At 42.2% G+C, this 16,452-nt stretch overlaps 1 protein-coding gene across 4 annotated transcripts in view; it reads right to left on the minus strand.

The window, feature by feature from the left end:
• The window catches only part of SHROOM2 (shroom family member 2), a 127,845-nt gene that overhangs the window by 54,350 nt on the left and 57,043 nt on the right, over positions 1 to 16,452 (minus strand). Inside the window, exon 1 of one of the 4 annotated variants that reach the window (XM_069875346.1) lies at positions 3,190 to 3,299. The exons of the other annotated variants lie outside the window; for them this stretch is intronic. The gene's annotated coding sequence lies outside the window, so the exon portion shown is untranslated. Of the gene's footprint in view, positions 1 to 3,189; positions 3,300 to 16,452 lie in introns of those variants that run through there. 4 annotated transcript variants of the gene reach the window in all.

Consider the following 16,452-nt stretch of genomic DNA (forward strand, 5'->3'; position numbering starts at 1 on the left):
CTGCTGTTCCCGACAGCTTCTACCAGCCTGTGGAGCTGCAGATCTGTGCCTTACCCTGAGAAAGGCAAGGGCACCACTCTCCAACCCTAGAGTGGAGATGAGGGCTGCAGTGAACCAAGTGAAAGAACCTGGCCCCTTTCCTAGGGCTGGCTCTAAGTCCTCCTTCACCTTCTGTTATTTTATTCCATGAGAAACAGAGCTAGACCCCCACTTTCAACCCTCCCTGCTAAAAGACAGTGCTGATCCTTATCATGAAGTGGTTATGCAAGACTAAGATCCAGCTGATGGCTGCAGAAGCACAAAACAGATAAGAATGACCTTTATTGCCCTGCATTGTCTCTCTTGAGGATGAGTATCTGGGTCATCTAGAGGCAGTGATAATCATCTTCCTATTGCAAAGGGACTAGCAGCTATGCTGGGAAATGGTGGGTCCCTCCCTGCACTCAGTATGGTACCTACAGGATGCACAGACTTGTCCCTGTCTCCACTCTGCCCAGACCTTCCTCCTTCCACTACACACAAAAAACCAAGAGGGGTATGTCTGAGTCTGGGAAATAGAGGGCTTAATTTTTTCATGCCTCTCAATAACGTCAGACTGTTCCAGAAACGCAGACACAAACTGAGAGTTCACAAAAAGGGAATGCAATGAACCCAAGTATATTCAACTGACAATATCCCTGACAAAGATTCACTCATGACAGTCACCTCACCCCCTACCCCAGAGACAGAGTGGTGGACATGGACAAATCGCTCTCCCCTGTGCCACCCTTGTGGTTCAGCCCCTCAGACGGCAGCTCCCAGAGCTGCTGGCCTGAGCCATCTGCTCAGGTGAAGAACCCACTCCAACCCAGCCAACTGTGGAAACACACTCAAGTGTTCAGTAAATTTATGCTAATCAAAAAAACCCACCCTACTTAACCTATTTACTGCAACAATGCTGCTTCCCTTAATTTGGATACACTGGGAACATGTCCAGACCTTACTTTGAGCAGATGTATGGCAGCCTTAAAATACTTAAAATCACTTACAGCTGGAACTTTAAAAGTGACCAGACAACGCTGATTTCTGGGACTCCCAGAGCAGAGCTGATTTTGTTTAGTGGATAATGTTCTTGCAGGCTTTGAGGCTTAATTTGCAGAAACTGAATGTGCCAAGATACGCACTCAATTTAACATCATTAGACTTGAAAGCTGGGTTCGGTCACTTCACAGCAAAATAAAAGCTATTTTCCAAACAAAATTGAAAACAGAATCACTTCACAGCAGTAATACTACAAATCTTCAATAGATTATTCCTCATCCAGCCCACTTCACACCACCCCTTTTAGATCTCAGTCTTTAGTCACTCTAATTATCACCAAGAGTAAGTTTTACAAGAGAGTCAATCTGGCAAAACTAAAACTAAAAAAAAAAGCTTAAACATGTGCTTGGATACAAAGAAATCAAATCAGAAACTACCTCAATGATTTTCCAAGGCCAGGTCAGTTACAATGGATGATGAAATGCAGGAGAAAAAAACCCTCTAGCTGATATTCATAAATAGTTACGCTGCTGCTAAAGCTTGTGTGTTAAAAAGCTGCAGGGTCTGTCAGCAACCCTCTGAAGTGAATGAGTAGTTTAATAACTGAACTCATCCATGCACTCCTTCCACATAAACCAAGGTATGGATCCTGATGCAAGTTATCTACTGACAAACTCACAACAAATAATAATGCCATATTCCCATGCAAGTTGTGTACACATCACTATTTTTATACCCAGAGCAATGAATGTAGCTCTGTCTAGCAGTGAATACTCAGGTGTTTGTGTTATATGTGCTAGATTAAGTCTTCTTCAGCTGGAAAACAAAACTGGGTTGTAACGCTGGCGTTAGGGTGGTATAGAGCTCCCTTGGGGAAGTCTTTCATACATAAAAAAACATGACTGAAGGAGACACACTGAATACTACATATGAGCTCCAAGTGATTAATAAGTCTAATATCTTATAGCTTTAACTGAAGTTCAGTGAGGTCAGTAGAAACATGTGATGCGTTTTATGTGCTCTGCTACATACTACTATACTTCATTCTAAACCAACAGTAACCTGCAGAAGTTGATCTTCTGGGATCCTGCCTCACAATTACAACGGGCAGCTCACACTGAAGGGAAGCTCCATTAACCTCACTAGATTAAGGATTTCTCTAATGGACCTGGCCACTCTGTCTGGTCACCACTAAGCAGATAGAAATAGAAACACATCCTGAGCCCACGCTACTCTGGCACCCCACCTTCACAGCATATGTTCTTTAAAACCAGGAAGCAGTGACTGCCTGGTAGTGAGAAAAAAGATCTTATTCTGCCAAATTTAAACGCCCTTCCATCACTTCCTAAAACTGCTTAAGACAAGCGTATTGAAAAGGGTTTTTTGTTGTTTCTTCAGTTTTGCTCACTACTTCATAATCCTCTCCTTCCAAGGAGAAATCCCACAATCTCTTCTTTAGGTTTACAGGGAGGAACCAACAATTTTGGTCTCACACATTTATCAGCATACTTGTTTCCTCTTGCACTGTTCTGTAAAAATCCCCTTGCATCCTTGTGAAACATTTGCGCATGTCAGCAAACTGCTCACAGCCTGGGAAACTTTTCCCATTGAATTTTCTTTTAACACCAATAAAAGTTCAAGACAAAAAACTCTCAGGCATTGACACTAAGTTTCACTAAAGAGAATGATTCTGCTACTCCATTTGTCCTGATGATATATGCAGGCATGAAGAGACCAGCCCAAGAAAACAGCATTTGCAAACTACCCCAGCGCATGGCACCACTGGAAGATGAACAGTTTTGCTCAGGAACACAAATCACTCTGAAGCAAGGTCTGTGCAAGAAATAGGAGACAAAATGGCAAGCAAATCACAAAATACTCCTCTAAATGTCACCTCCCCTCTTCCACACCTGCCAATTCCATTTCAACATAATTTCCTATTATGAAATTGTAATGAGACGCATTTGAGACAACCCTGCACGGTTCCCCCCGCTGCCAGATCAGTTACTAAGATACAAAAAAAAAAGCCAGAAGAAAGGCACCCCGAGCACCTGTTTAGCCAACTGGCCATAGCAGTGAAGAGCTGCTGGACCTGCTCAGGTGCTGGTGCCCTGCCTCCTGGCCAGCCTGGCAGAAGCCTCCCCTACCTGTGCAGTCCTAGGTACCTACCCAGGCACCGTGCCGGGCAGCGCCTCTTCCGCAGACCCTTTCCTCAGGGACCAGGCACGGCTCCTGGCTGGCAGGCCAACCTCCGTATCAGGGAGAGGGACTAGGCCAAGAGAGAAGCACTGGGGCAGCCACGCGTTGCGTGCGGGTGGCAGCTGCCTGGAGTCTGTCCCTGGCAAAAGCAGGCGATGCTGGTGGAGCAGAGCACTGGACCCTGCAGCCCTCTGCGATCCACTGTCCTCCTCCTGCACTAATCCGTCCGCTCTGCCAGCTTAGGGGATATAATTAGACTCACAAAGGAGCCTTGTTACTGCTCCCTGCTAAGAGGCCGTAGCAGTTTTGATTAGTCATACCAGCGACTTTGGTGAACACTGCCTGCGGAGCTTGGCAAGGGAAAGCTGAGCAAAGCCCAAAGAATGAAACCTGAGGACTTTTCCTGGAGGAGGACGAGGGAGGGAGGGGATTTTTATTTTTAATTTGAAGTGGTGCTTGACACAGCATGTGGCAAATACACTGAGATTATGCTGCTGAAACTGTTCGGGTTTTTCAGCTATTCCACCATTTCCTTTCCCAATCTTCTAAACAAACACGTGAGTGAACAGTCCAGTCTCGGGCACTACATTGAAAAAAGTTAATGTCACCCATGAAATGACAAATCTGCTCAAGGAGCAAAGGTACAAGAAAATCTCCAGAACAATCTTTGTGTCTTAAGATCTGATGGGCTTTCAATAGTGTTCGAGAGTTACAGATATTTTTCCTATACACTGAAACCAACCAGTCAACCTTCCCAGGGAGCAGCACTTCCCTCAAAAGATAGGCAGCATGTGATGTCCCTAGAAATAAATAACTTCTGTACTCAGAAAGGCATTGGAAATCATCATCTATGAAGAAAAGAGGCAGGAAGGTCCTTCCATGCCCCAGGGAGACTCATGTTACTAATCCTGGACAATTTTTTCAAGACAATTTATTTTAATAATATTTTGAAAAAATAAGCTTTATTCTACAGTCATAGCATTAATCCCCTGCCACTGGCCAGATTTGCGCATGTAAGCTTACTATGGTTGCTGACCATCATCACACACGAGGATGTAAAGGATATAGTAAGAGGCTGCACGAAGTTTATTTGGGGTAAAAAGATTAGTTCTGCTGCATTCTTAAGGATCAGCCCATGAGAGTGAGAAAGAGAAACTTTCTTCTTATGTGCCAGCCTGTGTGCTGAGATCAAGTTTTCCTTAGGTTCACTGGTCCATCATGCTAAACTCACAATAACTACACATCTTTATTTGTTCTGTACCATAACACAGCAGACTGATGGCCTCAAGAATCTGACCACGCACGGCATCCTTAACTGACTGACCCACACACTGTTTTTTCACAGGTCAAAGGAGGATGCACCTACAGTTGCAAAGGAGATGCTGGAAGTATCATGGTTTTACAGAAATCCTCAAACTTCAGGAGGGAGGAGGAGGCTGGCAAAACAGCAAGAACTGGTCTTATTTTAAGCAGGCATATTTGGATTTTAATAAGACATCTAGTTAAGACAGCATATGGCAGAATTACACAATCACAAAGAAGTCCAATAGCTCCGCTCTGAACTTGCTGCAAGTTTGATGGCGTATGGCTAAAACTTTCCCAGCCAGACTGCAGTATTTTAATAAAGAAGTGACTGCACTTCATATGAAGTTGAGAATATTGATTTCTCACTGATGTTACAGTTAATATAATAAGGGTAGGTTTTGGAAGTAGTCTGGATAAAGGCAAGCTAGCATGATTCTTTGCTTATCAACATTAACACACATGCATGTGTGTACACGTGCACACTCTGTCCAGATAAAGGACTTTCATCTGTCAGGTTACTTTAATATTGTTTCTGAAAGAGTCTAAAACCCATGGAGTTGTTGTTGCGTGAATGAGGATGCAAAGTCCAGCTGACAAAGGCTATTCTATACTTGGAAACTTACTTGGCAAAGCAGGGAAGTAAAATCAAATGGAAAAGAAAATTTTTTTTGCTGGATTTCCAGCAGCAGGTCTATCTTCATGCTATGAAAAAGAAGAACGAATTGCAGAGTGAGTACTATTGAATCCATTGGAAAACAATACTGAAAAAGTATGAGAATTACATTGGTACAGAGGTAAACAAAAAAAAAAGGAGGAAAACTAGAAAGCAAGTTTATCCTTCATTTTAAAGAAAAGGAAAACGTGAACCTCAAAATATAGTTGGTTTTCAATTTGGTTTTAAAAAGCTTTTTGCCAGTCTTAATCTGCAATCAGACACTAACGAACTGCCCTGCTAGACTGCCGCCAGAACAGCAGACAAAGCAAGCTCATCTTACCTTCTCTACAAGGACTGTTGGGCATGAGACTACATTTGCTGGAAAACAGCTGTAAATAAGCAGTCAAACTGCTAGGGAAGTATTTATAAAAGACTAGTTGAAATTTTAAAAATATCCCTCAATGGAATGGGATTATTACCATGCTTATTTTACACATAGGAGCCAAAGATCAGAGAGAGGTGACCAAATGTCATCCACAAAGATCTTAGCCTACTGAAGAATAGAGACATCTCAATCAAGTGTTTTGAAGGCAAAGACATTTCTCACTCAAGGCCTTATCTCAAGTGTAAATCAACCTCTCTCCAAGAAAGTACAACTAAGTAAATAACCTGGGATCATTACTCCAATTGCTGTTGGATTACAAGGCAGAAGGAAAAGGAGCCTACAGCTGCCTCTGCACATTTATTACTAGTGCAGACATGCTTACAAAGCTATGACACTGGATTTGTAACCATGATGATATTGAGTCTACGTAGTGCCAATTTTTCCTTAATAACTGCTTTTGTTCTTAAAAGAACTGTATATTCCTAGTTCAAAGGAAACCCCTCCATGCCCCAACTGGAGCGTCCAGAAGGCTTTGCCTTCTTACTAAAAATAAAACACCAGCTAAGAGCTTTGTAATTCCAAAACAGAATGGGTCAAGGGCTACCCACACCACGATCTCCTCTCTAATTAATGGAATGAGAAAACAGCAATCGAGGGTGCAAAACTTTCACCAGGAACACACGTATCAGTTTCACTGCGAATGGTTTTCATCATTTTTTTCATTCATTTTAATAACCAAAGTTGTGTGGAGTAACTTGCTCATCATTTAGCAGTGCCACAGGCAAAGCAGCATCTGTGATCAAGCTTGCTGCCAAAGGTGCTCATCCCAGTTTGTCCTCCACTTGACTCTGGCTGCCAATGCAGACTCTACTCCCCTCTGAGCCTCTCACCTGTGCTTCTGCAGGCATACAGCTTTTTGCCAAAAATACAAAGATGAAAACTTGTTAAAACCCTGAAAACTCAACAGGCATGTCCCTTTTGAGATCTCCTGGGAAGCACATCTGGGATGCTTCAGCCTAGACTGGTGTTCCCGCATAATTAAAAATATATATTACCACATTTAATATAGGATTGTTTATCCAAAAGAGATTGTGTGTGTTCTAAGGCAGAAATCTCTAAATTATATCTTTTTTTTTTTTTTTTTGGAATCCCTTTAAAGTCATTGAATGACAATAATAGCCACAAGAGGGCGCTACCAGCAAAGGATTCAACCACGGGGTAACCGACAGACTTGAAGCTATTCAAATTAAAAAAAAAAAAAAGCTTCTGTTACTGTCAAGTGGTCTTATTTGCACATTTAAAAGAAGTCCTCAGACATTTAATTGCTATAGTTGTGATCTTCAGAATTCGGGAGAGATTCTTTATGTTTCCATTTTTGAACGTGGACTTCAAGACATGTTTATTGTTCTTTCTCTTTGTTTTCAAAGGGAGATCACTCAGCAGTTTTTGGATTTTAGACACCTTTAAATGACAGAGATACCCAAAATTAACAAATTAACAGTCTGTTTTCTGACATTACGACTTTTAGGTTTTGGTTTGGGTTTGTTTTTTTTTTTAAACATTTGTAACTCACTAAAGCTCAGTGCAATTAGCTAAAACATCAAAACTGTGTTTGTAGCTTTGCTCTTTGCTTTCTGTCTCTACCCGAATACCTTGCACTCCCTCCTTACTTACCTTTCCTAGCAAAGTGCTGACAAATTCCAACAACTACAAAGTCAGCCTGTATTTCTGGAAGCAGCAAATAGAACTGCAGCATTTTTTTCAATGTAAACAGGAGGAATTCCTGTTTTTGCATGTTCCACTTCTAGTATCTTATCATAAAAGGAAGTGACTCTCCGAGAGTATCCCTAAAGAAGTGACTTAGAATTTGGAAACAAAACAAGAAAGTAACAACCATGTGATTAAGCTACAGACTTCTGGGGGCAAGGATGGGATCGAAAAGACAAAAGTAGTAAGAAAAGAAACCTATTAATATTCAGGTACATTAGAACGGCAAATTGAACCAGTATTTTGACAGGCAAGTTACTGACAGAAGTCTATGGTACAGGTACTTGTCCAAATCCCCAAAATTTCAGGGAAGAAGCATATTCTACCTTAACTGCCTAATTTCGCATGTCAAAATTTGCACAAAGATTTACGCAATTACCTTTTGCCTTGCTCTCAACCACAGCAAGACCTATAGAGCCTGCAGCATTGCTCTTTGCTTGCTCCTCCCGTAAGTCGGGTAACCAGTCCGCCTGACCTCCCATCTGCCAGTCACCCTGTGTCTGAAAAGGGAGCAAACAGCAATGCTGCACTACAGTCAACAGTGCCTCTTCTAAAATAAGTCATGCTGGAAGGGGCAGGAGGAGTGGGGCCTCGTGGCAGGACAACAGAGCAGCTCCTTTCCTATCCCACAACCTTTAAAATATAAAAACATAAAAAGAAGCTAAAGAGATCTGCAAAATCCTCTGCTTGGGTCTGCGAAAACAAATAAATGCAAATAAATTATCAAGTCTTAGTGCCCTTAAAAGAGTTCACTCATTAACTTGGGCAAATCAGGATTACACCATCACAGTTTATTCTGGTTTTCCTTGTACCTCAGCCCAACTATACAGGCTTGAGCAGGATGGAACAGCAATTTCATTTACAAATAAGATATGCACTGTCAACAATGAGGTATTAAATCATCAATCTTCCTAGCTGCTAAGTTCCCAATAGACTACCATGATAAAACTTTCATATTCTGGAACTGTTTTTCCTTGTTCTGCTGTGGGGAACTAGATAGGCGCATCTGGATGTCTGAGATAAAAGTGTTGATCTTGGGATTTATGGTATACTATATAAACTAATACCTTTTCTTTATTCTTATTTTGTGCATATTCTGCTACCTTTTGATGAATAGATAGCATTAAACTCCTGATGTCATTCTCTAACCTCAGTTTTTGTCATGATTTATCAGAATTCCTCTAAAGGATAATAAAACATTTTTTAATGAGTATTCAGCATCTGGAAGCATCTAAAATGCTTCACATATTGAAAAATCAGCTCCAAATGCTGGTTCCAGCAGGGTTTACTTTCAAGTATTTTGGAAAGGCTTCATTCACCACTGTTGCTGAAGAAAAACACAGCCTCTGACAGGGCAAATGCTAACAGCAGCAGCAGAAGTCAAAATGCACAAAAGATTTTAGGCTGTCCCATGGCTGAGGTAAAGGTTGAGAAGCAAGTGAAAAGGACGCAGAGCAGCCTTTAGACACACTCCCTACCACCACCTTTGCCCAGGATAGAGTTAGCAAGCACAGCAGCACGCAGCTGCCTACAACGGCCCAACAAGCTGCCTTCAGCAAGAAGGAACTTGCTGTGTCCTGGAAGCACACGGCAGTGGCAACTCTGCTTTGCTTGTGGCCAGAAACAACGGGTGTGTTTTGCCTCCCAGCCACTTACCACAATGAGCTTACCACTTGATAGCTATCCCAAATGAACTGAGTTTCCTCAGAAACCACATTTCACATACCAGTGTTCCTTCCACAAAGTGTAGTGTGTTCCCACGCCAATGTCCAAGGTGACCCAAAAACAGGAGTGAGGAAAGAGGGTTCCCCTCCAGTCCCGGGACATTTCAGGAGACTGCCCAGCCTTAGTTCAGCTCATTCTTGGTTAAAACACCATAGCCACATGATGCAAATTATTGAGCCTTCACAAAGAACACTGCCACGAGCTGAGATGGTTCGAGTTCTATTTAGGAATGCTGTTTTGCTCTGACATGCCCTATATTCCAGATCAGATTTTGAAGACAGTACGATCCCCTACAGTGCTTTCTTCCCCATCAGATACCATCCCCTATTTCAGCTGCCCACCTACCAGCAAGGCTGCTGTGTGAGCCAGACCAAAGAACTGACTCCAATTTCAACTGTAACCTAACAGAAACTTCCCCAAACCCCAGCTTTTGCCACTCTGTTCTTCCTCTTCATTCAGCATGAAGCTGGACTAAAAGCATAAGGAACGTATAACTCAGCAGTGTGGTAACTGTGCCAGCCTTTTTTTTGCCAGGTGATCCAGTATTATGCAGACTCAGCGGCAATGACCATAAAATAATGGGTTTCTTGTGTAAGAGATAAGATGTAAACTTGTTCAGTTATTCAGTAACTAAAGCTGCAACACTATTGCATTCCTGCCTTTCTTTTAAGTGGTCACATTTCTGGAGTGAAGGGTTACGTTCAGAAATTATTTTAAAACATTTTTATAGTCTTTTCAAATTGGAAGGTGTTACATGTAGGTACATGACCAAGTAGACGTGGCATCTCTGCATGCAACATGGTAGGCTACTTGACACTGAAACATTTAAGAGGCATCTGAGTTCTCAATTTTTTCAGTCATACAATCTTCAGGAGGTGAAATATATAACCTAGAAGTGCCACAAGGAGAACTGCAACACACTGAAACATGAATATTACTACTCTCCTGAAGTTGTATAAGTGCATGTTGAAGTTCCTGACAGTGTTTAAATAAACTTCAGACACCTAAATTTTAGAAGGGGTCTTTTCCCCCTTCTCACCCAAGGAACTACATGTTACAGATTCCAGAACCTAAACTGAGACTCACTAGTGGAAAGTAGCTTTGAGAATAAATCCAATGTACTATTTAACCAAACTACAGTTAAATCCTGTAAGCACTTGTATACTTTTTCATCTTCAGTCATGTAAGTGCTCTCACTAAACTGGATGAGACTACTCATGCTCAAAATTAACCATTTCAACAAGTGCTTGCAGGATTGAAGAAAAAAAGCCCCTAGAAAGCAGTCATGACTCACAGGTCGTTACCATCTGACGCACATTCCATTCCACAAAAAAAGCAACATTGCCCAGTATTGGTAATTACTTCACAAATGAATAGCATTGCCACAAGTAACCTTTTGAATAAGCATATTCAAATTATAGAGGATTCTTTTTACCCACAAAGTGTCTATGCCCTTCCTAATACTCCAAACATCACCGCAACGGAGCTGACTTGGTAAAACATGGTGACATCTGTTGTATTTTTTCCTTTCTCTTATTCAGGCTTTACAGGCTGCATTTTTTTTTTTAGATTAGTAAAGCAACAAATTATGAAAGTCGCCACAACATAAAAAACATGTCAGTCACAACATACATATCGAGAACGTCCTGATAGTTGTACAAGAAATGCATCCAAAATCATGAGACAACAACATGCTCTTTGAAAGCAGGGACAACACACCACCAACCGGAAACTGAAGCTTATGTTAAGTGTCCATCAATGTGTCACTAACAGCATGAATCAAACCATGTTAATGCAAAACAGGTGAGGTGGGCAGAAAATTAAGAAATAAAAGTGGGTTTAGATGTACACCCTACCCATCAAAAAGACAGCTGGCACGGGAAATGTCTGAACACGTGGGTAGTATTGGTAGAGTCATGGTGAGGGGAACAGATCCACACTATTTCTCTGTGGGTTAAGTGACTGCATGGATAGTTAGGCAACCAGGGGAAATGGTCCTGCTCAGGGCTCTTCCAAGGTGTAATTCGTTGAAAACAAAGGTGAAAGTGCACACTCCTTTTGTCCTGTCCATTTCTTCCACCAATGGTGCATTGTCCTTCCACCAGCTGCAGCCACACAGACACTCTCCAGCCTTGACCTTGATAGCTGTTTGCAACTGCCACAAACACCCACTCACAAAGTCTGGATACCCAAGATTTGCACAGGCACAAGCTATTCCACATCCACACATTGCTTCTTACAGCAATGGTATGCGCACGCACATACAGCCTTGGTAAGGCCTGCTAGAGTTTCCTACCTATTCCCAAAGTCTGGCTGAAAATACAGTCATTAAAAAAAACCAAAAACCTGTTCTTGGTTAGTCAAGGCCAAGGCAATTTTCAAAAAGGAAAAGCTCTGTCTGCTGGGCCACAAGAGAACAATCACTGCTATTTGTTCTGCTGTAACAAATCACAGTTCAAGGAGCAATGAAATCAAATTTAGTGGCAAAACAGATCTTACTCCTACTCAGCAGTGGCTCTCCATAAACGCATTTGGTTTATTGAGCAATACTTAACCCTAACCATTGACTAAATATAATACTTGCTTCAAACCTGCACAACTACATGCATCTTTCTACATTGATACCTATAAAACTAGAACTATCAAGTGGCTACACAAGCAAGAGGCAGAACTCAGTCCTCAATATCTTGTAACTGTACAGAAAACACAAATCCTTCATCTTCCCAAGTCGTCTCACAAATGGGTATTGCCAAGTTTCAAGTACTCCTGCAGCCAAAAGGAGCTACAAAGCACACTGCTAGCTGGTCCACAAGTGATAAACGGGTAAGACTAGATCCCCTTGGAAAAGGTCACTGGTGGCGTTGAACCTTTTTCTGCTCAGAACATGGCAAAATTTCAGCTATCTCCCATCTGAATGCTTGAAAATGACTGTCAGATTTTTATTCCCAGACTTCTGCTCATGTTTCAGGTTCTGAAACAGTACAGTACAATCTCAGAGCCCTTGGGCATTCATTAAAAGCTCTCCTTCTGCTGTGCTTCAATTAAATGGCTGCCTCGTTTCATGAAGCCCCATGCAAATAAATATTATCCTAACTTTTCTGTATCTAGGTGTTTATAGTTCATTCATCATGTCATTCACTTCCCTCATTAGGATTTTGCACAACAAATTTCAGCATTCAGACTACATTTCTGATAGCGTGCTTGATCTCACTCTCCTTCCTTCTGTCTTCTGTAACAACAGAGTCTTTGGCACTGGAAAAACAGCTTGCACTTTTGCTACATAAGGGCACCAAACCAAAATGCTATATAAAAGGAATAAACCCCATGTTTTACATGCTCATTTATAGACATGCACACATCTTTCCAAAACAAGAGAAATTCACATATAATTCCTGTAAGAATTGTCCTAAGCACATTTTCCTTTCCATTTTCCTAAGAAAAGAATCTACTCAAGAAACAACTCAGTACTATACTGAAGAACTAGTACATAATTAAGATGTGTTGTTTTGACAAATCCACTGGAGAAAACTACAGAGACTCTCGAGTCTTCTTTTAATCCAAGACCAAAAGTATACCACACTTGCTCAGCCATCAATACATGTTGAGCTATTTCAATGTCCTGTTTGTTATTCAGCCAGTTGCACAATCCTGATTCGGTTTAGAACAACTGAGCAATTTTTAAAAAAATACAGCAAAATGTGTGTGCTGACAGCCAGAGTATTTATGCTGAGTATTTGTTACTGCGGGCACTTTTATTTAGAGACCAATGGTATTTTCCCTATGCAACTCTAGCGTTAGATTCTTTAAAAACAGCAGATGAAAATAATTTTGTGGAAGCCAGCTACCACTGCGGAGCAACACCAGCCCCCTGAGAAACCACTGCTACAGTCACAACTTAATTATTGTGAATGAAACACATTACTCACTATGGCAAAACTTTTTCACTTGGATTTGGCTATAGCTACATCAGACTTCTACACTGAAAATACCATGCCCTATTGCTTCCTAGGCAGAGAAATAGTTGGATAAGTACAAGACTGGGATGTGGGAGTACTGCATGAAGGAGTGACCTGTATGGACAAATTTCACATGGACACTATTCCCTGTGACAAATAAAACCTCTTTACTGGATTAATTCTAGTGACATTAGTAGAATGAAAACTCTCTACTTTCCAGAAGAATTTTCTTTAAAAGTAGTTTTTGCACATGACAGTTCTAAAAAAAAAAATTGCTTTTCCCTTACGGATCAATCTACAAGTTGATACCACAAGCAATCTTGAGGAAAAAGGTTTTCAACACAAAATCTAGATCTTGGCTTCCCAAGCTAACCATCACAGCAAGGACAAACATGATTAAAACAAAGATTCTTTTAACCTTCAGGACTGTCTTGTTGAACTTCGAACCACTTGTCCCTTTTGTGCTCCAGATTATCACACCGACGCCCACAGAGAATAAAATGTTAAATCAACATCATTGAGAACCGTGACAGTGTTAGACAAAAGAAAGACATAGGGCAAGCAGACAAAAGGATGCTAAGACAACTTGCAGATCAATACTTCATCTTATACGTAACTCAACGGAAGAGAATTGTGGGATTATCCTCAGTCTCCCCAGAGAACACTAAGGGTATATCTAAAGAACACTGAAATAGTCTAAAAATGCTAAAGCAGCCATTTCAAGATTGCTGTAATGAATTAAAGTGCAGGCTGCCTCTAAAAGGGGTGGCCCTATCCAGCTGTAAACCTACTTCCCCAAGTAATTTTGCAGTCAGATCAGTTCCCTGATCCAATTCAATCCAGGCCTGCAGGAGTGCTCACAGAAAGACTAAACAACTGGGTAGCTTAAAGACAGGACTGTTTAAAGCACTCATAAAAATTCAGCCTAAGATTCAGAGCAAACAGAACAAAACATTACTGTTGTTCAAACCATAACTTCTGAAAGAAGGCATGCAACAAGGCTTTTATAAAAACCTGCATCATTTGAACTTCCAACAGGAAAAGAAAAGCTATTTCAGCACACATACAGTAGTGCATGAGAACAAGTTGGCTAAGAATAAAATGAGACTGGGTGTTAAAAGGTTTCTGACAGTCAAAGGACTGATGTCCTAAGGCAACTTTCCAAGAGAAAGAGCAAAGTTGAAAAAACACAGACAAAAACCTCAAGCTAATTTCATTCAGTAAGTTTTATGAAATTTTATCCAATATTATGCAGACTTGTCAAATGACCCAAAAAGCCCTTGCCACTTTCGGGAGCTGTGGAAGTTCATAAATTTAAGACAAAAATGTATTCCCTAACAACAGCCACTATTTCAGCCTCTTGGCTAGAATAGCTAGGTTGCTTTTGCCCACTGCACATGTGGAAAAACAGGAGGGATGAGAAAGAACTGATGGAAATCCATCAGCTTTGTACCAAACTGTAGGCAGGCATGCATAGCAATGGGGCTCTGTTGCCTGCAGAGAACAGCCACAAATCCCCAGCAGCATATCAGTGCTTGATTAACTGTACGAAAGTTCTCCAAAATCCCATCTGTGAAGTACTTGTGACAAAGAATGACAAGAATGGCATAGCTGTGCCTCTTAAGAAGGCATTTCAGCATCAATTTTTCTGCCGTTTCCAAAGATTAACCAGAATTCGCAGGTTCTAAGCAAGTTACTACATTACCGAAAAGCACTAGGAAAGAGGATATATTTCCACTTGCTCTGAAGCTTTTTGTACTAAGACTTGCTGTCTTGGCAGATTCTTCAACATCTATAAAACATCTCAACCCTAAAGTTCTCCCTTTCTGTAACAGAAAGGGCTGATGTAACCTCTGCTAACAAAAGTGCTATTACGGGAATAGCCAGTGCAAGTTGAAACTGCTGAAAATCAACTTGACTTGTCATAGTTGTGAATGCCTTTTTTTTTTTTTGCATTTAATAGCTTTAATGGTACAAAAATTTTGGGAAAGCTTCCAGAAGTAGCTATTGCTAAGGATAGAAACTATCGTCTATGACAGAGATGCAGGTTTAATTCCAATGTCAAAAACATCTTAAACCAAAGGTGAAAAGCATGCTTTGGTGATCTTAAGTGCTATCATGAATCACAGAATCACAGAATAACCAGGTTGGAAGAGACCCACCGGATCATCGAGTCCAACCATTCCTATCAAACACTAAACCATGCCCCTTAGCACCTCGTCCACCTGTGCCTTAAACACCTCCAGGGAAGGTGAATCAACCACCTCCCTGGGCAGCCTCTGCCAGTGCCCAATGACCCTTTCTGTAAAGAATTTTTTCCTAATGTCCAGTCTAAATCTCCCCTGGCGGAGCTTGAGGCCATTCCCTCTTGTCCTGTCCCCTGTCACTTGGGAGAAGAGGCCAGCACCCTCCTCTCTACAACGTCCTTTCAGGTAGTTGTAGAGAGCAATGAGGTCACCCCTCAGCCTCCTCTTCTCCAGGCTAAACAACCCCAGCTCTCTCAGCCACTCCTCGTAAGGCCTGTTCTCCAGCCCCTTCACCAGCTTTGTTGCTCTTCTCTGGACTCTCTCCAGAGCCTCAACATCCTTCTTGTGGTGAGGGGCCCAGAACTGAACACAGGATTCAAGGAGCGGTCTCACCAGTGCCAAGTACAGAGGGAGAAGAACCTCCCTGGACCTGCTGGTCACACCGTTTCTGATACAAGCCAAGATGCCATTGGCCTTCTTGGCCACCTGGGCACACTGCTGGCTCATATTCAGTCGGTTGTCAACCAACACCCCCAGGTCCCTCTCCTCCAGGCAGCTTTCTAGACAGACTTCTCCTAGTCTGTAGCACTGCATAGGGTTGTTGTGCCCCAAGTGCAGGACCCGGCATTTGGTCTTGTTAAACCTCATGCCATTGGACTCAGCCCAGCGGTCCAGCCTGTTCAGATGAAGCACATACAAGAGAACCAGGTGATCAGGCCCAGTCAACACGGGTTCACAAAAGGCAGGTCTTGCCAAACTAACCTGATCGCCTTCTATGACAAAGTGACTTGGCTGCTGGATGAGGGAAAGGCTGTGGATGTGGTCTTCCTGGACTTCAGTAAAGCCTTTGACACAGTTTCTCACAGCATTCTGCTTCGGAAACTGTCAGCCTCTGGCCTGGACAGGCGCACACTCTCCTGGGTGGAAAACTGGTTGGATGGCCGGGCCCAGAGAGTGGTGGGAAATGGTGTGAAATCCAGCTGGAGGCCAGTGACAAGTGGGGTTCCCCAGGGCTCAGCGCTGGGTCCAGCCCTGTTCAGTGTCTTTATCAATGACCTGGATGAAGGCATCGAGTGCACCCTTAGCAAGTTTGCGGATGACACTAAGCTGGGTGGAAGTGTCGATCTGCTGGAGGGTAGGGAGGCTCTGCAAAGGGATCTGAACAGAGGAGGCTGAGGGGTGACCTCACTGCTC

The sequence above is a fragment of the Phaenicophaeus curvirostris genome, chromosome 1, assembly GCF_032191515.1.
Source record: "Phaenicophaeus curvirostris isolate KB17595 chromosome 1, BPBGC_Pcur_1.0, whole genome shotgun sequence".
Classification (NCBI taxonomy): Eukaryota; Metazoa; Chordata; class Aves; order Cuculiformes; family Cuculidae; genus Phaenicophaeus; species Phaenicophaeus curvirostris.